Source organism: Schistocerca nitens, chromosome 2, assembly GCF_023898315.1.
Source record: "Schistocerca nitens isolate TAMUIC-IGC-003100 chromosome 2, iqSchNite1.1, whole genome shotgun sequence".
Classification (NCBI taxonomy): Eukaryota; Metazoa; Arthropoda; class Insecta; order Orthoptera; family Acrididae; genus Schistocerca; species Schistocerca nitens.
This window is the reverse complement of record NC_064615.1, coordinates 248,042,400-248,068,197: the sequence shown is the minus strand read 5'-3', so window position 1 is coordinate 248,068,197 and position 25,798 is coordinate 248,042,400. Positions and strand designations below refer to the sequence as shown.

General features: G+C 43.1%; 1 long non-coding RNA gene across 1 annotated transcript in view; it reads left to right on the top strand.

Annotated features, from left to right (window-relative positions):
* The window catches only part of LOC126235967 (uncharacterized), a 95,187-nt gene extending 72,040 nt beyond the window's left edge, over positions 1-23,147 (top strand). Inside the window, exon 3 of the long non-coding RNA XR_007544853.1 lies at positions 23,021-23,147. This is a non-coding gene — a long non-coding RNA (uncharacterized LOC126235967). The remainder of the gene's footprint in view (positions 1-23,020) is intronic.
* Positions 23,148-25,798: the final 2,651 nt, after the last annotated feature.

Below are 25,798 nucleotides of genomic sequence, written 5' to 3'. Positions count from 1 at the left end.
TTCGTTCTCATGTGCCAGGTCATCACAAGCTGTCCTCTGCCATAGGCTCTGATGTCAGCGGATTACGCCATTTGCGGCCTCTACCGTCGCTGGAATGATTCCCCACTCTTCTCTGCTCCACTTTAATATTTTCCTTATCGTGTCACCTGTCCGCAGCTTCACCGGGCACCAGAAAGTGGTTACAATGTTTTGTTTATTAAGTGTACAGGGAGATGGAATGGGGCTGCATCTACTACAATGCCTAAATGAACAGTGAAGCACCAACTTCGGCAGGTATGTAAATGAGCCAAGTTACAGTTCTCTGTGATAGATACAACGGTCACCTCAAGTGCCTAAGGTTTAGTGTCCTTACCAGGCCCGCTAGGGTATATAAGGGCCGTAAACGAAGTCATATGTTGAGTGATACATGTAAAGGGCACAGGATGCTGCGTACTAGTGTGGGACAGCGTTATCAATATCTGACAGAATTTGAAAAGGAACGCATTGTGGGTCTCCGATTGGCCGGCTGGTCGAATCGCGCAATATCGAGATTTATGGGGCATTCGGTTGTGACAGTGACCTTATGTTGAACCACAGGGGATCATAAGAACAGGCATACTCATCGCCTAACTTCCAGTGGACCACGACTGACCACCACAAGGGAAGAGTGTTCTATTGTGCGTCACGCACATCGTAAGCTCTTCATATGTACGCCTGCTACCAAAGAACAATTAATGGACTCCTGCAACAAACTGTGTTATTTCTTACCATTGGTCGGAGACTAGCAGCAACCGGAGTAGGGGATTACCATCCCATGCCTAGGCGTAGTGGTGCCGTGATCTCGAAGCATGGAGTGCAGTGGCGTCCCATTGTGTTAAGTGTCGACGAATCGAAGTTCTACACTACCCTAGATTACTATCGTTGGCGACAATGACGGCGACCTGGTAAAGATTCTATTCTTATAATGTTTTAGAGAAGCAGAGTGGTGTCACTCCAAGTGTCGTGGTATGGAAAGCCTTGGAGTATGACTTTAGGTCATAGGTGGTAGTGATTGATGGAACTCTGATGGCACAAAAGATACGTTAAGGACATCCTGCATCCTCAAGTGATGCCGGTACCTCACAAATAACAGTATTGTGGTACCATTTCTCAACGTCACGTTTTCATGGTCCATAGGCGTTTTAAGACCCATCACCTGCTTTCAGCCTGTCTTCCATACATCTTCCGTGTAATATAGTATCAGACCACAGCATTAGTGATAAAATTCTGGAGGTTGTCACTTCGATTAAATACACTCCTGGAAATTGAAATAAGAACACCGTGAATTCATTGTCCCAGGAAGGGGAAACTTTATTGACACATTCCTGGGGTCAGATACATCACATGATCACACTGACAGAACCACAGGCACATAGACACAGGCAACAGAGCATGCACAATGTCGGCACTAGTACAGTGTATATCCACCTTTCGCAGCAATGCAGGCTGCTATTCTCCCATGGAGACGATCGTAGAGATGCTGGATGTAGTCCTGTGGAAACGGCTTGCCATGCCATTTCCACCTGGCGCCTCAGTTGGACCAGCGTTCGTGCTGGACGTGCAGACCGCGTGAGACGACGCTTCATCCAGTCCCAAACATGCTCAATGGGGGACAGATCCGGAGATCTTGCTGGCCAGGGTAGTTGACTTACACCTTCTAGAGCACGTTGGGTGGCACGGGATACATGCGTACGTGCATTGTCCTGTTGGAACAGCAAGTTCCCTTGCCGGTCTAGGAATGGTAGAACGATGGGTTCGATGACGGTTTGGATGTACCGTGCACTATTCAGTGTCCCCTCGACGATCACCAGTGGTGTACGGCCAGTGTAGGAGATCGCTCCCCACACCATGATGCCGGGTGTTGGCCCTGTGTGCCTCGGTCGTATGCAGTCCTGAATGTGGCGCTCACCTCCACGGCGCCAAACACGCATACGACCATCATTGGCACCAAGGCAGAAGCGACTCTCATCGCTGAAGACGACACGTCTCCATTCGTCCCTCCATTCACGCCTGTCGCGACACCACTGGAGGCGGGCTGCACGATGTTGGGGCGTGAGCGGAAGACGGCCTAACGGTGTGCGGGACCGTAGCCCAACTTCATGGAGACGGTTGCGAATGGTCCTCGCCGATACCCCAGGAGCAACAGTGTCCCTAATTTGCTGGGAAGTGGCGGTGCGGTCCCCTACGGCACTGCGTAGGATCCTACGGTCTTGGCGTGCATCCGTGCGTCGCTGCGGTCCGGTCCCAGGTCGACGGGCACGTGCACCTTCCGCCGACCACTGGCGACAACATCGATGTACTGTGGAGACCTCACGCCCCACGTGTTGAGCAATTCGGCGGTACGTCCACCCGGCCTCCCGCATGCCCACTATACGCCCTCGCTCAAAGTCCGTCAACTGCACATACGGTTCACGTCCACGCTGTCGCGGCATGCTACCAGTGTTAAAGACTGCGATGGAGGTCCGTATGCCACGGCAAACTGGCTGACACTGACGGCGGCGGTGCACAAATGCTGCGCAGCTAGCGCCATTCGACGGCCAACACCGCGGTTCCTGGTGTGTCCGCTGTGCCGTGCGTGTGATCATTGCTTGTACAGCCCTCTCGCAGTGTCCGGAGCAAGTATGGTGGGTCTGACACACCGGTGTCAATGTGTTCTTTTTTCCATTTCCAGGAGTTTACTTAGGAGTAACGCTATAATGTGATATGAAATGTAATAACACGTAGAAATCATCTTCTGCGTCCTCCAGAAGACGTGGGACAAAGCCTGCTTTAAAGATCACCGAGCCGCCAACTACTCAGATGTAACATAGTTAAAGTCACAACTCCAGAGAGGCCGCTCACAATAAGTACTGTGATATACGTCCGCTTATGCCACACAACTCTCAACTTGACTAGAAGAAGGGATCGGTTGGTAGGGCATATCCTGAGGCATCAAGAGATCACCAATTTAGTATTGGAGGGCAGCGTGGAGGGTAAAAATCGTAGAGGGAGACCAAGAGATGAATACACTAAACAGATTCAGAAGAATGTAGGTTGCAGTATGTACTGGGAGATGAAGAAGCTTGCACAGGACGGAGTAGCATGGAGAGCTGCATCAAACCCGTCTCTGGACTGAAGACCACAACAAAAACATGCCACACAAATAGTTCCCAAGTGGCATCCATCTACGGAAAGGGAATAAAAGCCGACACATGGCAACGATTAGTTTCTTAGATAGTAGGACAAGATAGTACCTCAGGACTCGTCTGCAACATCTGCCAAGAAGAGACAAACTGGAGATTAAATAAGTGAAGTTAGTCATTGTCCACTGAGTTTAGGACTATACCAGTGCTTCAAGAGCAGATCAGTGTAAGTTGTCGTTGAACTGTATTTTCATGCATCGTCTTCATACTCCACTTAAACATTGTAAAAAATTCTATTAATAATTGCTGCTAATCTGTGTTGCCACCTATTTCTGCCATAGCTGCTGCCTCAAGCTATTTGGTCCTGTGACAAAGCTGGACGCTGCACGTAAGCAAGCCACCTCATAATAGGAACTGCTTTTGATCGTAGGGAATTCTCTTCTGCCATATTTATATTGTTTGACGCCAAGTGCACTTGTTATATATAACATATTTAATAGGAAAGTTACATGGAAGAATGGGATATTTCTGTAAAGTGCACTGAATTTGTTAAGGATACCTACTTTACTGTGATACCTGAAAGTTTAGGGCCCTTGTCAAGTAGGGCCTTGGAAGACACCTAATGAATTAGACGACGCGCTACTAGGATCGTAATTGGTCGGATTGGTCCAGGAGAAGCTGCAGCAGATATGAAGATCACAGAGGAGAAAGGGGACAAATCAACATTTTTGACAAAATCGCCTTATACTATATTCTTGTTGCTTGAGTTCTGTATCAGCTACAATTATCACAAAGCGGCCATTGGATGCACTTAAAAACTTGAAATTACCAAATAATTAATGTCGTTATTAAGGGGCTCCGGAAAGGCTCAAAATCATGAAAAGTTCAATTTTTACTTTTTTGCGCTTTCTGAATCTGCAGACTATTACCTGTTAATAGATATATAATTTATTCAATTCCGAAGACTACAACTATTTTTAAATTTTTTTTGAAATGTGTTCTACATGGGCGTGACCCACTGTGGCGCTGTTAAACTGCTGTCGAATGGTGTTATTATTAACGTCCGTGTTCATCAGGTACATTTTAGTGATGTGAGATAAAGTATGTGTTGTGGCTAACCTGTGATGGTTCAATATATATCGCTGGTGTGATTGTCGATTGTTTCATGTTTATTTACTCTGTCGTTATCTCGAAAATATTCGTAATTAATTCTGTTTCTTGAGTCTCTGTTTTGTTGAAGTATAATAATGAGTAAAAGTAAAGTTATTAGAAATCCTCTGAAGGCTTTTAAGAAAAGGAGAAATGTTGGAAAGCCAAAGGTATGTGTTATTACTGTAAACAATAAAGACGATGAAAATCCCCAACATAGCTTGTGTCCCAAAGAAGAAGACAGTTGGTGTAAATATAACAAAGGATTGCTAACTGGTGAAGTGTACACTCATAAGCATAGTCTGCCTCATGCAATAATGGAGGTGATAAAACCTATTTTCAGAGACTTAGCAGCACCTGAACTGTTGAAAAAGTGTATTCACGGAAAAACTCAAAACCCCAATGAAAGTGTAAATAGTGTTATATGGTCGAGAATCCCCAAGACTGTATTTGTTGGAATAGAAACACTTCACTTTGGTGTGTATGATGCTGTTGCGACTTTCAATGATGGCAACATTGTAAGGTGCAAGGTATTTAGAAATATGGGAATGAAGATAGGTTCTAACATGGTACGAGCGATGCTTGCTTTAGACAAGGAACGCCTTCGGGCTGCAGACAGGGCTGTAAAGAGTCTAGAAATACAAGCAAGAGTAAACAGGAGGAGGAACAAGAGGAAGCTGGAGGAGGAGTTTGCAGAGGATGAAGATAATCCATCCTATGGACCTGGAATGCACTAAAAAGTTAATCCAATCTTTGTCGCTCGATTCCCAAAACTTTTATTTTCTCATACTAATTACATGTTTTCTAAGGATCTTCCAAACATATTTGTTTCAAACTTTCAGTAAATGTTACACAGTACCTTCTGCATAATTTAACACAGCCTTTTTCCAAAAAACTGTATATTTTTGAATATATAAATAAAAAATTGCAAAAAATGTTGTGAATTTTCATTACAATTGAAAAAAAAATCATCTTTAATAACTGAAGTGGGCTATTTTGAAGGGGACAGTGCTTAAAATGTTGTACAATAAGCAATAAAGCTGATACAGCAGAAGATCGGTTTCCTTTTGAGCACACATCGTATCTACCAAGTTTATTATACAGGGCGTTACTGATAACAAACAGACCCGAACTTTTCGACTCTGTATGTGCAGAACAGGGAATCAGTGATCACAAGGCCGTTGCAGCATCCCTGAATATGGAAGTTAATAGGAATATAAAAAAAGGGAGGAAGGTTTATCTGTTTAGCAAGAGTAATAGAAGGCAGATTTCAGACTACCTAACAGATCAAAACGAAAATTTCTGTCCCGACACTGACAATGTTGAGTGTTTATGGAAAAAGTTCAAGGCAATCGTAAAATGCGTTTTAGACAGGTACGTGCCGAGTAAAACTGTGAGGGACGGGAAAAGCCCACCGTGGTACAACAACAAAGTTAGGAAACTACTGCGAAAGCAAAGAGAGCTTCACTCCAAGTTTAAACGCAGCCAAAACCTCTCAGACAAACAGAAGCTAAACGATGTCAAAGTTAGCGTAAGGAGGGCTATGAGTGAAGCGTTCAGTGAATTCGAAAGTAAAATTCTATGTACCGACTTGACAGAAAATCCTAGGAAGTTCTGGTCTTACGTTAAATCAGTAAGTGGCTCGAAACAGCATATCCAGACACTCCGGGATGATGATGGCATTGAAACAGAGGATGACACGCGTAAAGCTGAAATACTAAACACCTTTTTCCAAAGCTGTTTCACAGAGGAAGACCGCACTGCAGTTCCTTCTCTAAATCCTCGCACAAACGAAAAAATGGCTGACATCGAAATAAGTGTCCAAGGAATAGAAAAGCAACTGGAATCACTGAACAGAGGAAAGTCCACTGGACCTGACGGGATACCAATTCGATTCTGCACAGAGTACGCGAAAGAACTTGCCCCCCTTCTAACAGCCGTGTACCGCAAGTCTCTAGAGGAACGGAGGGTTCCAAATGAGTGGAAAAGAGCACAGGTAGTCCCAGTCTTCAAGAAGGGTCGTCGAGCAGATGCGCAAAACTATAGACCTACATCTCGGACGTCGATCTGTTGTAGAATTTTAGAACATGTTTTTTGCTCGAGTATCATGTCGTTTTTGGAAACCCAGAATCTACTATGTAGGAATCAACATGGGTTCCGGAAACAGCGATCGTGTGAGACCCAACTCGCTTTATTTGTTCATGAGACCCAGAAAATATTAGATACAGGCTCCCAGGTAGATGCTATTTTTCTTGACTTCCGGAAGGCGTTCGATACAATTCCGCACTGTCGCCTGATAAACAAAGTAAGAGCCTACGGAATATCAGACCAGCTGTGTGGATGGATTGAAGGGTTTTTAGCAAACAGAACACAGCATGTTGTTATCAATGGAGAGACGTCTACAGACGTTAAGGTAACCTCTGGCGTGCCACAGGGGAGTGTTATGGGACCATTGCTTTTCACAATATATATAAATGACCTAGTAGATAGTGTCGGAAGTTCCATGCGGCTTTTCGCGGATGATGCTGTAGTATACAGAGAAGTTGGAGCATTAGAAAATTGTAGCGAAATGTAGGAAGATTTGCAGCGGATAGGCACTTGGTGCAGGGAGTGGCAACTGTCCCTTAACATAGACAAATGTAATGTATTGCGAATACATAGAAAGAAGGATCCTTTATTGTGTGATTATATGATAGTGGAACAAACACTGGTAGCAGTTGCTTCTGTAAAATATCTGGGAGTATGCGTGCGGAACGATTTGCAGTGGAATGATCATATAAAATTAATTGTTGGTAAGGCGGGTACCAGGTTGAGATTCTTTGGGAGAGTGCTTAGAAAATGTAGTCCATCAACAAAGGAGGTGGCTTACAAAACACTCGTTCAACCTATACTTGAGAATTGCTCATCAGTGTGGAATCCGTACCAGATCGGGTTGACGGAGGAGATAGAGAAGATCCAAAGAAGAGCGGCGCGTTTCGTCACAGGGTTATTTGGTAACCGTGATAGCGTTACGGAGATGTTTAATAAACTCAAGTGGCAGACTCTGCAAGAGAGGCGCTCTGCATCGCGGTGTAGCTTTCTCGCCAGGTTTCGAGAGGGTGCTTTTCTGGATGAGGTATCGAATATATTGCTTCCCCCTACTTATACCTCCCGAGGAGATCACGAATGTATAATTAGAGAGATTCGAGCGCGCACGGAGGCTTTCAGACAGTCGTTCTTCCCGCGAACCATACGCGACTGGAACAGGAAAGGGAGGTAATGACAGTGGCACGTAAAGTGCCCTCCGCCAAACACCGTTGGGTGGCTTGCGGAGTATAAATGTAGATGTAGATGTAGAACGCACATTGCACAGTAACTACAGATTCGGTCTATGCAAACTGCAAAACACAAAATGCTTTCTGTTCACTAGTTGCCATCTTCGCTACTACCGCTGTCTAGCGGATTGCGGCGGAAACATTGCGTGTTCCGCATGCGCTCTGGTGCCAAACAAAACTGTTTGAGTTGCTCTTTCATTTGACATATCATTTATAACTGTAAGTTTAATGTAATAAATATTATAAAGCGTTAAAACCCCGATATTCGTTTATAAACATCCTGCAGGTGGGAGTAACATCATCTACATTGTACACTATTTGATCGGAAGTATCTGGAGTCTAATTGGTGAAATTCAATGTGAGATCTGTCCACGCTTCACCTTTATGACTTGAACTATGAAGAGCACACTTTCAGTGATCTGTCTGAATTTCTGTGGAGGAATGACAGCCCATTATTCCTCAAGAACCGAAAATATAATAGATAGTGCTGCTGGACACTGGGATCCAGAGAGAAATCGGTTCTAACTCATCCCAAAGGCAATCTACAGGATTCAGGTGTAACAGTCATCGTGTCCGGCATTTTCCTCTGTTGTTCGCAGTAGACAATGCTACAAAGTGTGCTTATATCTTTTCACATTTAACTTTTTCTTGAGCACAACAAGTGGACCACACCCTAACCACGAAAAACATCGCCATACCGTAACATAAACAGTGTTGGCGTTACACATGATGACAGGTATCATTCTCCAGGCATCTCGAATCCTTCCATCGGGCTGCCACAGAATACAGCGTGATTCGTCACTCCAGATCACTCGTTTCCAGTCATTCACTATCCAGCTGCGTCGCTCATTTCACCACCTTAAGTGCCACTTAGGGCTGGCTTCAGAAAGAGACCAGTCAGAACTGCGTTTTATATTCAGGCTATGTCTCAATTTTAACAGAGTAGGAGACTGGTCTACACAAAGGAATTTATCTTCCAAACAGCTTGGAGTCCTCAGCTTATATCTTTTTAGACGCCGCCGCTTGTGCCGTCACATTTATTCGAAGAGGCGCCAAATGTGAATAAAGAGTAATTTTACTATTGACGAATTAATTAACCATAAATTTCATTAATAATTCGTATTTAGAGCTATCATTTGGGTGTGTGAGGATGAAGGTTAGGTATAGGCCGTTACATATCTACACTCCTGGAAATGGAAAAAAGAACACATTGACACCGGTGTGTCAGACCCACCATACTTGCTCCGGACACTGCGAGAGGGCTGTACAAGCAATGATCACACGCACGGCACAGCGGACACACCAGGAACCGCGGTGTTGGCCGTCGAATGGCGCTAGCTGCGCAGCATTTGTGCACCGCCGCCGTCAGTGTCAGCCAGTTTGCCGTGGCATACGGAGCTCCATCGCAGTCTTTAACACTGGTAGCATGCCGCGACAGCGTGGAGGTGAACCGTATGTGCAGTTGACGGACTTTGAGCGAGGGCGTATAGTGGGCATGCTGGAGGCCGGGTGGACGTACCGCCGAATTGCTCAACACGTGGGGCGTGAGGTCTCCACAGTACATCGATGTTGTCGCCAGTGGTCGGCGGAAGGTGCACGTGCCCGTCGACCTGGGACCGGACCGCAGCGACGCACGGATGCACGCCAAGACCGTAGGATCCTACGCAGTGCCGTAGGGGACCGCACCGCCACTTCCCAGCAAATTAGGGACACTGTTGCTCCTGGGGTATCGGCGAGGACCATTCGCAACCGTCTCCATGAAGCTGGGCTACGGTCCCGCACACCGTTAGGCCGTCTTCCGCTCACGCCCCAACATCGTGCAGCCCGCCTCCAGTGGTGTCGCGACAGGCGTGAATGGAGGGACGAATGGAGACGTGTCGTCTTCAGCGATGAGAGTCGCTTCTGCCTTGGTGCCAATGATGGTCGTATGCGTGTTTGGCGCCGTGCAGGTGAGCGCCACAATCAGGACTGCATACGACCGAGGCACACAGGGCCAACACCCGGCATTATGGTGTGGGGAGCGATCTCCTACACTGGCCGTACACCACTGGTGATCGTCGAGGGGACACTGAATAGTGCACGGTACATCCAAACCGTCATCGAACCCATCGTTCTACCATTCCTAGACCGGCAAGGGAACTTGCTGTTCCAACAGGACAATGCACGTCCGCATGTATCCCGTGCCACCCAAAATGCTCTAGAAGGTGTAAGTCAACTACCCTGGCCAGCAAGATCCCCGGATCTGTCCCCCATTGAGCATGTGTGGGACTGGATGGAGCGTCGTCTCACGCGGTCTGCACGTCCAGCACGAACGCTGGTCCAACTGAGGCGCCAGGTGGAAATGGCATGGCAAGCCGTTCCACAGGACTACATCCAGCATCTCTACGATCGTCTCCATGGGAGAATAGCAGCCTGCATTGCTGCGAAAGGTGGATATACACTGTACTAGTGCCGACATTGTGCATGCTCTGTTGCCTGTGTCTATGTGCCTGTGGTTCTGTCAGTGTGATCATGTGATGTATCTGACCCCAGGAATGTGTCAATAAAGTTTCCCCTTCCTGGGACAATGAATTCACGGTGTTCTTATTTCAATTTCCAGGAGTGTACTTTCATTACACAAGTTGTCCACTGTGTATGTGTGTTCTAGCTTCGGTAGTTGAATGTGTCTTAGTTAAAATGGCATTCACGCTGAAACTAAGCACGAGAGAAATAAGTGACTTTTTCCGGCCACTGCTACAACTGTCGGCTACCAAAGACCATTTACATCTGTTTCGCAGCTGTGCGTTTTTGGACACAGCAAAGCGGTGTTTCAGAAATCACACGGCGTAATCCAGTTTTCACAATTTTGGTGGTATGGGCGAAATCGAAGGTGCAATGAATTCGTCTCGTTTATACGAGTAGTTTATTTTACTGGGCGGATATAATTAAATTACAGCTCTTCAGAGAGATTCAGTATGGGCTGTAATTATGTATGGCAGCGACACTTGGTGGACATTCTAATGCATTAATGCGGAACCGATGTACGCCGGAAATAAATTTGTTCCAGATTTGGCCACCGGTAGCAAATCTGGCGCTGTGAATGGAAGAAAGACGTACAGAATGTAATGGATCAGGATCAGGACATAGGCAGAAAAAGTAATAAATGTGAAAGGCATAATACTGATTTTATTATCAAATGCCGTTTACACAATTTGTTCAATATGAGCACCACAGACGTTGACGAGACGCTGTACAGCGCCAGATTTGAACCTGGGGGTCAAAATCGGAAATATTTTTTTCCAGCATAAATCAGATCCACATTAACGCATTAGCATACGAGGTGTATTTACAAAGAAACCGAACTTTTGAAATAGCGCGCCAACCGGCAGAGACAGCGCGCTGCAGCTACTGAGCGCACCTAGGGGCAGGTTTAGACAACAAACTAACATTTGCTTCGTGTCACTTGGACAATTAGCAAGCGACCCACAGCCGCTGAAGTAAGCACATGCACAGCCTGCTCGTCGTATTAGTGTAATGAAAGAGCTTGAAGAACAACGTAAGTGTTTGAAATTCTGCTACAAACTTGGCAAAACTTTCACATAGACATTTCAAAAGCTTAGCCAAGCATACGGGGAGAACTGTATGAGTCGCAGGGAGTGATACGAGTGATTTAAACGTTTTCAACAGGGCACAATGTCGGTTTGTGACGATTCCAAGTCTGTACGTGCTTCCACGTCAACAGATGACGACCACGTGGATAATGTTCGTGCTGTGATTCGCGAAAATTGTCGTTCAGCTGTTCGGGAAGTTGCTGAGGAGGTGGCCATCGGCGTAGGATCATGCCATTAAATTTTAAGTGAAAAACGTTAGATGCTTCGTGCCAGTGCAAAATTCTTACTGCGTTTGTTGACTGAAGATCAGAAACAGACTCGTGTTGAAATGTGCGAGGAACTGCATGCCGCTGTTAATGACAGTGAGAACTTTCTTAAGAACATCATAACAGATGATGAGGCGTGGGGTACGACTATGACGCTGAAACAAAGATGCAGTCGCCACAGTGGGTGGGCAAAGGGTCACCTCGTCTAAAAAAAGTAAGCATGAGTTGGTCAAAGACCAAGGTGATGTTTGTTGGGTTTTTTAACTACGAAGGCATTATCCATCATGAATTTGTGGCAAGTGGTCAGCTGGTAAACAAAGAAATGTGCCAGGGAATCCTAGTGCACATGAGGGAGGCCTGAATTGTGGTAAAACCACAGTTGGATATTGCATCATGACAATGCGCCAAATCACGCCTCAGTCCTTGTCTGTAGCTATCTAGCAAAATACCACATTCCGGTTGTGCCCCATGAACAGTATTCTCTTGACCTAGCCCCAGCAGACTTTATCCTGTTTCCCAAACTGAAAAAAACATTGAAAGGATGTCGTTTCCAAGCCATAAAGAAGATACAGGACAATACGACGAGAAACCTGCGCGCCATCCAACAAAATGTGTTCCAGGTTGCGTTCCAAAACTGGAGGAAACGATGGGAACAATGTATTGCCAGTAGAGTGGGCTATTTTGAAGGGGACAGTGCTTAAAATGTTATACAATAAGCAATAAAGCTGATACAGCAGAAGATCGGTTTCCTTTTGAGCACGCATCGTATCTACCAAGTTTATTATACAGGGCGTTTCAAAGTCTATGAGAGAAACGTGTAGGATTGATAGATGATGTCATCGAGAACAACTATTGCCAGAGACAAAATGATCGTTGAGGTTTCCCAGCGATGCCAGGGGTCGTTTTATGAATTAGCTCGTCCTGGGACGACGAGATTTCACGTAACTTGCAGGGGTCTACCAACCACGTGTGCCGCATCTGCATATTACCTACATCAGTAAACTGACTGGGCAAATTTCAACGCGAAAACATTAACAATGAGTGTCTCTAAGCAGAGCAAGGTATTTTAGAAGCTCGGCCTATTCTCTTTCGCTTGGGGCAGATAACTGTCTTACAGGCAACACACACTGCATACAAATGCCACAGAGTGCCTACATTCTGACGCCTCTCCGGGCACAGTCAGCCATTAAAGACGTCTAACGTGATGATGAACATTTTCTTTCTAGCAACTTTTCTTAACCCATGATATGATCTGTCACCCCTAGACGTTCGCAGCAAACTCTTTGAAACGCCTGTATAGTCAATAGTCTGTGGTTCGCATAATAGAGTTACTGGAACGCGGCACCGCAGCTGCCTAAAGCTAACTCCACCCCACTCTCAACAGCTGGGCTCTCTGAGCTCCTTTATGAATTCCTCTGCAAATTTTTGCTGACTTTTACAAACCACATCACACTGATTAATTGGCAGTGCCCACAGCTCGTCAGTTGCTCTCCTGTCAAATGCTCTTGAGCCAGTGGCTGACATGTGCCTGATTGGGCGTCAACTCACAGCCTTTGCACTTAAGATTATTCTTACAGAGAACGTAGCAGCATTCAGGACTTGAATGTGATACTTCGAAGAAAGCTTTTCGTCTACACTCGGTCCTAAGAAGTCATATGGTCGACTTAAATGGCTGGTTGACAGCCTTGGAAAAATAAAATTTCGCTCTGGTGAGACTTCCGTGTCAGAAACTGTATGCATTACATTTTACTGCAGTCAAGCGTTAATCTACAGTCCGAAGGCTAAGTGCTGATGTTCGCGACTACTCTATTAGCTACATCTTGTACGATATGCCCCATGTCTTTCACAATCACACACGTATCATCTACCAAAGAGAAAAATATTTGAATCGTGCATCATGTTTAGTGACGGATCATTGACACATACCAAGAAAGGTAACGTGCCGAGAACAGAACCCTATGGCACGAGCAGCTTAACGCGATTCGAGCCATATTAAAACCTCTTCCCCATTTCTTGACACTGGAGGACGATAGTTCGTTGTGTCACTGTGATGCGAACTGCTGCTCAAACTGCTGCCAGAGCCATAGGTCGAAAAAGATGGTCTTCCCACTCGATAGTACCATATGGCCGCCCGGAGTCCAATCTTCTTGCGACTGCACTTTCACGTGGCCATCGCTGCCAGTAATCATGTACAGTGGCTACATTCCTGCCAAGTCTGTCTGCAGTATCACAGAAGGAACATCCAGCTTCTCGTAGCCCTATTACACGACCACATTCAAACTCAGTGAGGTGTTGACAACGGTGTCTTCGCCGCCTTAACGACATTCTTGACTACCGTCAACTCACCACGTCCAATCTCAAAGGCAGCTAAAGCTCACGACTGTTACAGCGTGTATTTAAACCAAACATGATTTGCATCCTCATAGTGCCGCTACTAGCCCCACTCTTACGCGACTGACTCGAAATCTGAACAGACGTCCTCTTTCAGGTGTAGAAACACGCCTACCAACTTTGGTTTATGTCGCACAACACCATCTTGGTGCTGCGACTTTTTTCCGTCACTGTCTTTCGGCTCCACAGAGTCAAATGCTTTCGATAAATCGCAGGAAATACCTACTGTCCTCAATCTATCTTATATCCGTGCTAGTGTCTTACACATAAAAGAGTAAACTGCATTTTCTGTGGATATTTCTTTCCTGAAGCTATGATCTTATTTAAACACACTTCCTAGATAGTAGTGCTTTAATTTCTACTACTGTAGTTTCACTGGTACTGGTATTTAGCAAGTACTGTTCTTCATTACTTTCATATATTCTTTACTTATCTTAAAAATAAAACTCCGTTCCTTGTACGTAGTTTGTTCCGTTCAGATAGAGTGAGGTGTCGCAGTCGAAAGACAATGATGCCACAGTGTGGAGAATGGTGGCTCGAATAGTCATGATTTTCCTAAATCACTTAAGGCAAATGCAAGGAAGGTTCTTTCGAGAGGGACGCTGTCGATTGTATTATCACCATTCATCAAGTAAAGATTTAGCTCTATCTGTAATGAGTTCGTTGTCGAAGGGTGATTAAACACGAAACCTCCTATTTCCTTCTTTATTGACTTGAACTTCCTTAAGATGTACGTAGCCTGAGAAAATTAGTTCTCTCACCTGTTTCCTCTCTATCCAATTCTGTTCTAAAGTTTTCCTTCGGTTCGTTCGTTGTATGTATCCGTGGTGAATACAGGGCTATGAATACAAAATCGAATAGGGGTAATGCAGGAGTAGGTTTAATGATGAATAAAAAAAGAGGAGCGCGGGTAAGCTGCTACTAACAGAATAGTGAACAGATTATTGTAGCCAAGATAGACACGAAACCCACGCCTGCCACAGTAGTACAAGTTTGTATGTGAACTAGCTCCGCAGATGACGAAGAGATTGAAGAAATGTATGATGACATCAAAGAAATCATTCAGATAGTGAAGAAAGAGGGGCCGGCCGAAGTGGCCGTGCGGTTAAAGGCGCTGCAGTCTGGAACCGCAAGACCGCTACGGTCGCAGGTTCGAATCCTGCCTCGGGCATGGATGTTTGTGATGTCCTTAGGTTAGTTAGGTTTAACTAGTTCTAAGTTCTAGGGGACTAATGACCTCAGCAGTTGAGTACCATAGTGCTCAGAGCCATTTGAACCATTTGCCAAGAAAGAGGAAAATTTAATAGTCATGGGTGACTGGAATTCAATAGTAGGAAAAGAAAGAGAAGGAAAAGTAGCAGGTGAATATGGAATGGGGGTAAGGAATGAAAGAGGAAGCCGCCTGGTAGAATTTTGCACAGAGCATAACTTAATCGTAGCTAACACTTGGTTTAAGAATCATGAAAGAAGGTTGTATACATGGAATAGGCCTGGAGACACTAGAAGATTTCAGACAGATTATATAATGGTAAGACAGAGATTTAGGAACCAAGTTTTAAATTATAAACATTTCCAGGGGCAGATTTGGACTCTGACCACATTCTATTGCTTATGAAGTGGACATTAAAACTGAAGAAACTGCAAAAAGGTGGGAATTTAAGAAGATGGGACCTGGATAAGCTGAAGGAACCAAAGGTTGTAGAGAGTTTCAGAGAGAACATTTGGGAACGAGTGACAAGAACGGGCGAAAGAAATACAGTAGAAGAAGAATGGTCAGCTTTGAGAGATGAAACAGTGAAGGCAGCACAGGATCAAGTAGGTAAAAAGACGAGGGCTAGTACAAATCCTTGGGTAAAAGAAGAGATATTGAAATTAATTGATGAAAGGAGAAAATATAAAAATGCAGTAAATGGAGCAGGCAAAGGAATACAAACGTCTCAAAAATGAGATCGACGGGAAGTGCAAAATGTCTAAGCAGGGATGGCTACAGGACAAATGTAAGGATGTAGAGGCATATATCACTATGGGTAAGATAGATACAGTCTACGGGAAAATTAAAGAGACCTTTGGAGAAAAGGTAACTACCTGTATGAATAGTCCGCAGCTCGTGGTCGTGCGGTAGCGTTCTCGCTTCCCGCGCCCGGGTTCCCGGGTTCGATTCCCGGCAGGGTCAGGGATTTTCTCTGCCTCGTGATGACTGGGTGTTGTGTGACGTCCTTAGGTTAGTTAGGTTTAAGTAGTTCTAAGTTGTAGGGGACTGATGACCATAGATGTTAAGTCCCATAGTGCTCAGAGCCATTTGAACCATTTTGAACCTGTATGAATATCAAGAGCTCATGTGGAAAACTGGTCCTAAGCAAAGAAGGGAAAGCAGAAAGGTGGAAGGAGTATATGGAGGGTATATACTTGTCAAGGGCGATGTACTTGAGGGGAATATTATGGAAACTGAAGAGGACGTAGATGAAGATGAAATCGGAGATATGATACTGCGTGAAGAATTTGACAGAGCACTGAAAGATCCAAGTCGAAACAAGGCCCCGGGAGTAGACAACATTCCATTAGAACTACTGATAGCCTTGGGAGAGCCAGCCATGACAAAAATGTACCATCTGGTGAGCAAGATGTATGAGACAGGAATACTTCAAGAAGAATATAATAATTCCAATCCCTAAGAAAGCAGGCGTTGACAGGTGTGAATATTACCTATCAGTTTAATAAGTCACGGCTGCAAAATACGGACACAAATTCTGTACAGACGATTGGAAAAACTGGTAGAAGCCGACGTCGGGGAAGATCAGTTTGAATTCCGTGGGAATGTTGGAACACGTGAGGCAATACTGATCTTACGACTTGTCTTAGAAGATAGATTAAGGAAAGACAAACCTACTTTTCTAGCATTCGTAGACTTAGAGAAAGATTTTGACATTGTTGATTGGAATACTCTCTTTCAAATTCTCAAGGTGGCAGCGGGCAAATACAGGGAGCGAAAGGCTATTTACAATTTACACAGAAACCAGATGGCAGTTATGAGAGTCGCGGGGCATGAAATGGAAGCAGTGGTTGGGAAGGGAGTGAGACAGGGTTGTAGCCTATATCCGATGTTATTCAATCTGTATATTGAGCAAGCAGTGAAGGAAACAAAAGAAAAATTCGGACTAGGGATTAAAATCCATGGAGAAGAAATAAAAACTTTGAGGTTCGCCGATGACATCGTAATTCTGTCAGAGACAGCAAAGGACCTGGAAGAGCAGTTGAACTGAATGGATAGTGTCTTGAAAGGAGGGTATAAGATGAACATCAACAAAAGCAAAACGAGGGTAATGGAATGTAGTCACATTAAATAAAGCGATGCTGAGCGAATTAGATTGGGAAATGAGACACTTAAAGTAGTAGATGAGTTTTGCTGTTTGGGGAGTAAAATAACAGATGATGGTCGAAGTAGAGAGGACGTAAAATGTAGACCGGCAATGGTAAGGAAAGCGTTTCTGCAGAAGAGAAATTTGTTAACGTCGAGTATAGATTTCAGTGTCAGGAAGTCCTTTCTGAAAGTATTTGTATCGAGAATAGCCGTGTATGGAAGTGAAACATGGACGCTAAATAGTTTAGACAAGAAGAGAATAGAAACTTCCGAATATGGTGCTACAGAAGAATGCTGAAGATTATATGGGTAGATCACCTAAGTAATGAGGAGGTACTGAATAGAATTGGGGAGAAGAGGAATTTGTGGGTCAACCTGACTAGAAGAAGGGATCGGTTGGTAGGAGATGTTCTGAGGCATCAAGGGATCACCAATTTAGTACTGGAGGGAAGCGTGGAGGGTAAAAATCGTAGAGGGAGATCAAGGGATGAGTACACTAAGCAGATTCAGAAGGATGTAGGTTGCAAAAAATACTCAAAGATGAAGAATCTTGCACAAGATAGGGTAGCATGGAGAGCTGCACCAAATCAGTCTCTGAATTGATGACCATAACAACAAAAACGTCCGTGGTGACATTTACAGTTTTAATTTTAAAGTTTGGAAATATCTGTTCATCTTCAAAAATTGCAATTTTTTTCTAATTTTAGAAGTAATTTATTCAATGAGCGGCACATTATACATATATTCCTTCAAATTATGTTTACAGCACGACGAGTTCGTTTCGCCAATTTTCCAATTTTCAAGTGATCCTGCAATCATGGTACAATATTTTGTAACATTAAACGATGAAAGTATATGGCTTGCATATACGTCAGTAGTTGCTTTACATCTCAGATCTTATAATGTGTATTACAATATTGCCTACTGGAGCGTCTTTTTTGATTATCGCTCAATTTTTGTGCTGCTGGTAATATTTGTACAAGATCATGTTGAAACGTCCCCTTTTTGAACAATTATACAGGACTGTGCTTAAACTGACACACAGTATTTTTTAGCGCAACGCAATCTGACTTTCAAAAAAAATCCCTACAAAAAAATGGCCCTGACTAACATTAAACTATACCTTTCACAAATCACTTACCTCACAAAAATCTTCGCTACTCAAGCTACTGCAATACAGCGAGCGCCACTACTGTCAGCTAAATAAAAGATTCAAAGTACTGAAGGCACTAACTACTGATAGGCATAGTTAGCAAATGAAAGATTTTGATAGAGAACAACCAATGTATTTACCTCAATAGTCATAATATATATAGCAGTTCATGACAAATTTCAAAACTCCGCCATCTCTCTCTCCCCACATCCACCACTGCTGGCGGCTCACCTCCAACTGCGCAACGCTACGCGCTGTTCACATCCAGCTGCCACTGCCCAACACTACAATGGCAGACAACAATGCAAACTACCCACAGACTGCACACAGCACAGCCAGTGATTTTTCATATAGAGCGCTACGTGGCGTTACCAATAAGAAAACATAAACAGCCTACTTACAATGTTTATAATAACACTTACATCTATTTGGGATCACGTTTATAACAGCACTTGTATATATTTGACAGCTTACTCCAGTGATGCTTTTAGGTTTACAATCAATATTATTCGTGGTAAATCAGCGATAATAAGAATATTACATAGATGTTGTTGTTGTTGTGGTCTTCAGTCCTGAGACTGGTTTGATGCAGCTCTCCATGCTACTCTATCCTGTGCAAGCTTCTTCATCTCCCAGTACTTTCTGCAACCTACATCCTTCTAATCTGCTTAGTGTATTCATCTCTTGGTCTCCCTCTACGATTTTTACCCTCCACGCTGCCCTCCAATGCTAAATTTGTGATTCCTTGATGCCTCAAAACATGTCCTACCAACCGATCCCTTCTTCTAGTCAAGTTGTGCCACAAACTTCTCTTCTCCCCAATCCTATTCAATACTTCCTCATTAGTTACGTGATCTACCCACCTTATCTTCAGCATTCTTCTGTAGCACCACATTTCGAAAGCTTCTATTCTCTTCTTGTCCAAACTAGTTATCGTCTATGTTTCACTTCCATACATGGCTACACTCCATACAAATACTTTCAGAAACGACTTCCTGACAATTAAATCTATACTCGATGTTAACAAATTTTTCTTCTTCATAAACGATTTCCTTGCCATTGCCAGTCTACATTTTATATCCTCTCTACTTCGACCATCATCAGTTATTTTACTCCCTAAATAGCAAAACTCCTTTACTACTTTAAGTGTCTCATTTCCTAATCTAATTCCCTCAGCATCACCCGATTTAATTTGACTACATTCCATTACCCTCGTTTTGCTTTTGTTGATGTTCATCTTATATCCTCCTTTCAAGACACTGTCCATTCCGTTCAACTGCTCTTCCAAGTCCTTTGCTGTCTCTGACAGAATTACAATGTCATCGGCGAACCTCAAAGTTTTTACTTCTTCTCCATGAATTTTAATACCTACTCCGAATTTTTCTTTTGTTTCCTTTACTGCTTGCTCAATATACAGATTGAATAACATCGGGGAGAGGCTACAACCCTGTCTCACACCTTTCCCAACCACTGCTTCCCTTTCATGCCCCTCGACTCTTATAACTGCCATCTGGTTTCTGTACAAATTGTAAATAGCCTTTCGCTCCCTGTATTTTACCCCTGCCACCTTCAGAATTTGAAAGAGAGTATTCCAGTTAACGTTGTCAAAAGCTTTCTCTAAGTCTACAAATGCTAGAAACGTAGGTTTGCCTTTTCTTAATCTTTCTTCTAAGATAAGTCGTAAGGTTAGTATTGCCTCACGTGTTCCAACATTTCTACGGAATGCAAACTGATCTTCCCTGAGGTCCGCTTCTACCAGTTTTTCCATTCGTCTGTAAAGACGGGGATACATTGATAGTATAACTAATTTTTTCGTTTCCCTTACAAAGATGTTTAGGTTGAGTATTGCATTGTTCTGTGTGTGTCATGAAGTGTTAAAAATTATCCTTTTTGTTTTAGGAGATCAATAAAATTTTGTAGACAGTTCTGTTTGTTTATTAAGAATCTACGTCCACACAGATGCATGCTCAATTAATATTCTTATTGAAGGAACACAGTTTGGAAGAACATAAGTAATACGTCATTCTTTGACCTAATACGACTACAGGTCCATCAGAAAGGACACTTTTTTAGTTTACTACAGTGAGTTGAAATCTGTCTTCCATCAGCTGTTCACCAGTATGAAAAATCTTCATCTACCTCTTTCGGATCATCTCAGTGATTCAATTTTTTCAACATTTTCCTTGTCCCATTGTGATACGAGTGAAACAAGTTCTCACTTAAATTTCTGTTGACGTGGCTTCATTTCAACCCCAAGATGAAGAATTTTTTCCCATGCTCGCTGGATTTAAAGTTCTGTCGGTCGTATGCGAATCTACGCTGCTTGAAAGGAGAAAACATTTTTTGGCTGCTGTGCTAGTTTATTAAATATCTTTTTTTTTCGGCTAGATTCCTTATACATGTATGTCAGACATAAACAAGGGTAACTGCTTACTAACACTTGCAATTGTACATGCACCTCTACTGAACATCTTTACTCGCATTGGTTCATCTGGTTACCTACACAATTCAACTGCTACGCAACTGAGGTATATTTATTAATATTTGACGCTGGATAAATCGAAAATGTAAATGTTACTATTTTTTGTTCGTTTATCGAGTTGCGTTTTTATTACTCGTTCTCATGTAGCCTCCAGTCTCGTAGACAGACATACCGCCGGGAGAGCGGTGTGCTGACCTCATGCCCCGCCGTATCCGCGTCCAGTGACGATTGTGGTTGAGGATGACACGGCGGCCGGTCGACACCGTTGGACCTTCCAAGACTTGTTCGGAAGGAATTTAGTTTAGCTCTCACGTAGTCCTTGTTGTCTCCTGTACGGTACCATTAAACTGTGACAAACAGCAAAAAGGGAAACTGCTGTCTACGCGCCAGTGTGAATAGTGACTATAATTATTGCAATAAATGTTTCATTGCTGAATAGTGACAAGGAAGTCGTTTTGTATCAATAAACAGAACTTCATAGAACAGAGGTTGTATGTAGTATGATAGCAGTTAATAACTGCCTTACGTAAATCGCAGGATAAAGAAACACTAGTAATGAGTATATATGAAAATCGTGAGTCACAGGTAGATCGACAGGTCGTGTGTTGAGTATCAGTGTGGTCTCGTCCCACGCTGGGAATTTCACAAACCACAGAGGCAGTACGCAAGGACTAATACTTGTCAAGGTCAGCTGGTCTCAGTGTGAATATAAAAGGAAGTGCGCGTTCTTTCCAGAGCATACTATGCGCCCAACTATTTCTCGAAGAGGAACGATGTCTTATTCCGCTATTCTGTGCGTCGTTTTAATAACATCAGTTTTCCCCTTCGCTTTAATGCGGTGTCCAAGTGAGATTTTCACGGGCTGTGAACAAGTGAAACCAGTTGTGACACTTCCACCACGATGTCCTGACGGTACCGTGAAGGTAGGCAACAGCTGCAGGTCGACGGCGTCTCCACCCGGGGTAAATAAACTACAGACGTTATTCGTCTGATTTCTCTTCTTCTCTCACCCATGTTCCTCAGAATAAATACCAGTAAATAATATGAACAGCGTTTGCTTAACTTTAAACACTTCATATACATATTATTACTTACCTTTTTGTTACGGAACTGGACCTTGGTTTTTCTCTGTACAATACGCAATTTGTTTCAAATTGCCACTTAATCTTATTTTTGTACCAACTGTATGTAACAACGATTATGTTATTTCTTACTTTGAGCGATGAATTACAGTTGTGGTTGGCCTAGACAGTATGACTGTCCTTTTCCAAAACACACAAAATTTCTGGCTGACTTACACCCATTCAGCGAATTGGACTGCCCACCTAGTTCTGACATAAGTATCATCACAGCTTCTCTGTATTGAGAGAAACATTTGCAAGGGTAGCTGATGATTAGATTCTCGAGGAGTTTAATATTTATTTTTCACCTCAAAATTTCTTTGCGTCTAAGCAGAGATGAATTTTTTCTTTAGTTTGCAAGTATGTGGCTGCAGTCCTGGCTAATAACCAACGACAGGAACAAAGTACCTCTACTGTCTTCCAGAATTATTTGATTTTATGTGCTTATTCATCCCTTCGTAATTTATTTTGTAGGGATTTCGTTCAGTTACACGTAAAAGTTAAAATAACACAAAATTGCATTGAACACGACTGCAAAAATTTCAGTTTGTAACATAATAACACTGCTTAAGTTGAAATAAACAAGTTTTGTTTTAGGTACCACACATGATTTGTGCTCAACATGAGTACACAATTTGACACATAAACTAGACTAAAAAATGTACGTTTGTATGAGGAAATAATATTCAGTAATATCAGAACTCACATGAGATATATAATTCTTGTTGAATTTACTTACATAAACAATACAAACTTTACCTAATTTTCGGTATAATGCTGGAATATAGGTGATTTAGTCGTATTTCATCTTCAGAGATTTTTTTCAAGGGCGGGATCGTTGCAAGCAAGAATATAACATTCTTGAATGTTTGACTACTTACAGCTAGTACCTTAAAACAGTTTCATCATTTTTCAAGTAATTTATACCATGCATTGTTAAATGCAGAAAGCAATACAAGTTTTTAGTATTTAACTTTTCGGTTTCCTTTTGAACTCTTTTTTTCACCACATGTAAAAATTATGTGCATCGTATCACCTTTTGTTTGTATGTTCCAGAGACGATGATGCATAAATAACGTTTGATGCGTCAGCAGTTTTTGGATCCAGGACATGCTACATATATCTTTCATCATGGAATTTTATACTCTGCAATATAACCATGCCAGAAATGTTCATGTGTGACGTACTTGAGCATTCCAGCGCATATGGAATATGAGTATTAAACATAGATTATTCACTTAAAAATTTCTAATTTATTTCTAATTCCAATCCTTATTTGAAATAATTTTTTTGAGTTACCAGTGACAGAGGTTGATGCACCTTTTGTGACGTCCGGTGTCTCTGCTCAACAATGAGTGTGTTGTGTGGCCCTTTATAGAAATGTGTAATGTTAATATAACATGTTGACTAACTGATGTAAATGAATACTGGCTTGAGTGGTGCAGCGGCAACTGAACATGTACATAAGGACGAAGGGGCACCTACAGGGATGGAATACAAGATCTTTATGCTTAAATAAATGCTTCCTACATAGGTTGCATGGCTCGTCTTTATTAAATACGTGTTTCAATAGAGCCATCTTCACAAATGTTGTGACTGTGCCCTCTTGTAATGTTTTGTGGTTGCTGGCTGGATGAGGAGAGTGTGGGTGATAGGTCAGTGGCCGGTTTCCTATCACTATAACACAAAATACACGCATGGTTAAAATACACTTTATCGCAGGAACCAATTGATTACTCAGCTTTAATGATGTCCACTCTGTAGTTCTGTGGTTAACAGCAATCAAATAACATGTACTAATTCTTGAATCTTGTTCGTGTCCACATCGCAACTATATACAATGACTAACGTTCCCTCACAGCTAGCTAAGGTGCGAGGCGACGACTGTCACTGCGGAAGACTTGAGCACAGTGAGACGTATTGAGGTGCAGTGCGAACTGAGTCCCGATGCGACGTGCTGTGACAGCTCGGTCGCCGGCGGTGCCCTATGTGCACGCTACCCATAGAGTAAATATCTCTGGAGTGAGCATTCACATGCGCAGAACAGATTTTGTGTTGTCAACGTACATTGCCGGCCTGGTCACGTGTTCTCGGGACGTCGTGTGTTTGTCCGTATAGCGCCCTGTATATTTCGAATGTCACTACATCCCTAGTACAGACGGATTCGTTTCGTACGTGTCGTGGATTATTTATATATGTTGCGCAGACATTTTAACAGTATCCATTTGATACCGGGAATAAACCAGCTACGTAACTTTTAGGGCAAGTGATATTGCATTCTGCTTCTTTGCGATAGGTGTCACAGATCAGATGCACTCTATTTTTGGTAATTTTCGGTATGATACGGCACTTTATAATATTACAGAGCCTAACGTACATTTTTGCAGTGATAGTCTTGCAAAACGACTTGACAGGACGCTAGTACTTTTGCAAGTGTCCGAAAAACACCGAATTTGCTACACATTAGCGATTATATTCCTGCTAATTCGTCCTTTTCTTCTGCTATTTCTGCGTATTTATTTTCTCGGTTTTGAGACCTAAAGCACAATTTTTCTTACTGGTGACACTCTGAAATGTTTATTTAACGCGTTCTACGTACTTGCTCCCAGTTCATTAAATAAATAGTAGACTGAGTAAGAAAGGGGAAAAAAGGCGATCGGAGAATAAATGTGCTGTAAAGCAAATAGTTGGTCATGTAACAGTCAACCCATATAACACCATTATGGGAAGTGGAAAGTGACACAAATGAAAGAGTTTGGGGACATGTTTACTAATATTTTACGCTCCAGAGATATTTACTCTGTGACGCTACCCAGGGGGCGTTATCGGCGTCTTCTCTTTTCACAGGCGCCCCTAGTTCAGCGCCTGCTATACAATCTTTCCTTGTGCCGATTGGTGTGCTGGAGACGGCGTGCGCCAGCACAAGAAACTGTAATCATAAAATAAAAATAATTATAATAGAAGTGCAATAACGTTAATAACACAACATACTTCTTTGCTGTAACCGAGCAGACAATATACTCATACAACACAGCAAGTGGATCATAGGTTGTGAGTCAAGTAGATTTCACACAAAATGTAAACTGGTACCTCACTGAAACAACGAACTAAGTCAAAGTGAAACTTATAAACAATTCTCTAGAAGTCCAAACACTTCCATTACAATTGGCTAGCGGTCATCGTAATATATGAAATATCGTTGTAATATCTAAAGCCTATGATGAAAATCTTCCCCCATGAACCATGGACCTTGCCGTTGGTGGGGAGGCTTGCGTGCCTCAGCGATACAGATGGCCGTACCGCAGGTGCAACCACAACGGAGGGGTATCTGTTGAGAGGCCAGACAAACATGTGGTTCCTGAAGAGGGGCAGCAGCCTTTTCAGTAGTTGCAGGGGCAACAGTCTGGATGATTGACTGATCTGGCCTTGTAACATTAACCAAAACGGCCTTGCTGTGCTGGTACTGCGAACGGCTGAAAGCAAGGGGAAACTACAGCCGTAATTTTTCCCGAGGACATGCAGCTTTACTGTAGGATTAAATGATGATGGCGTCCTCTTGGGTAAAATATTCCGGAGGTAAAATAGTCCCCCATTCGGATCTCCGGGCGGGGACTACTCAAGAGGACGTCGTTATCAGGAGAAAGAGAACTGGCATTCTACGGATCGGAGCGTGGAATGTCAGATCCCTTAATCGGGCAGGTAGGTTAGAAAATTTAAAAAGGGAAATGGAGAGGTTAAAGTTAGATATAGTGGGAATTAGTGAAGTTCGGTGGCAGGACGAACAAGACTTTTGGTCAGGTGATTACAGGGTTATAAATACAAAATCAAATAGGG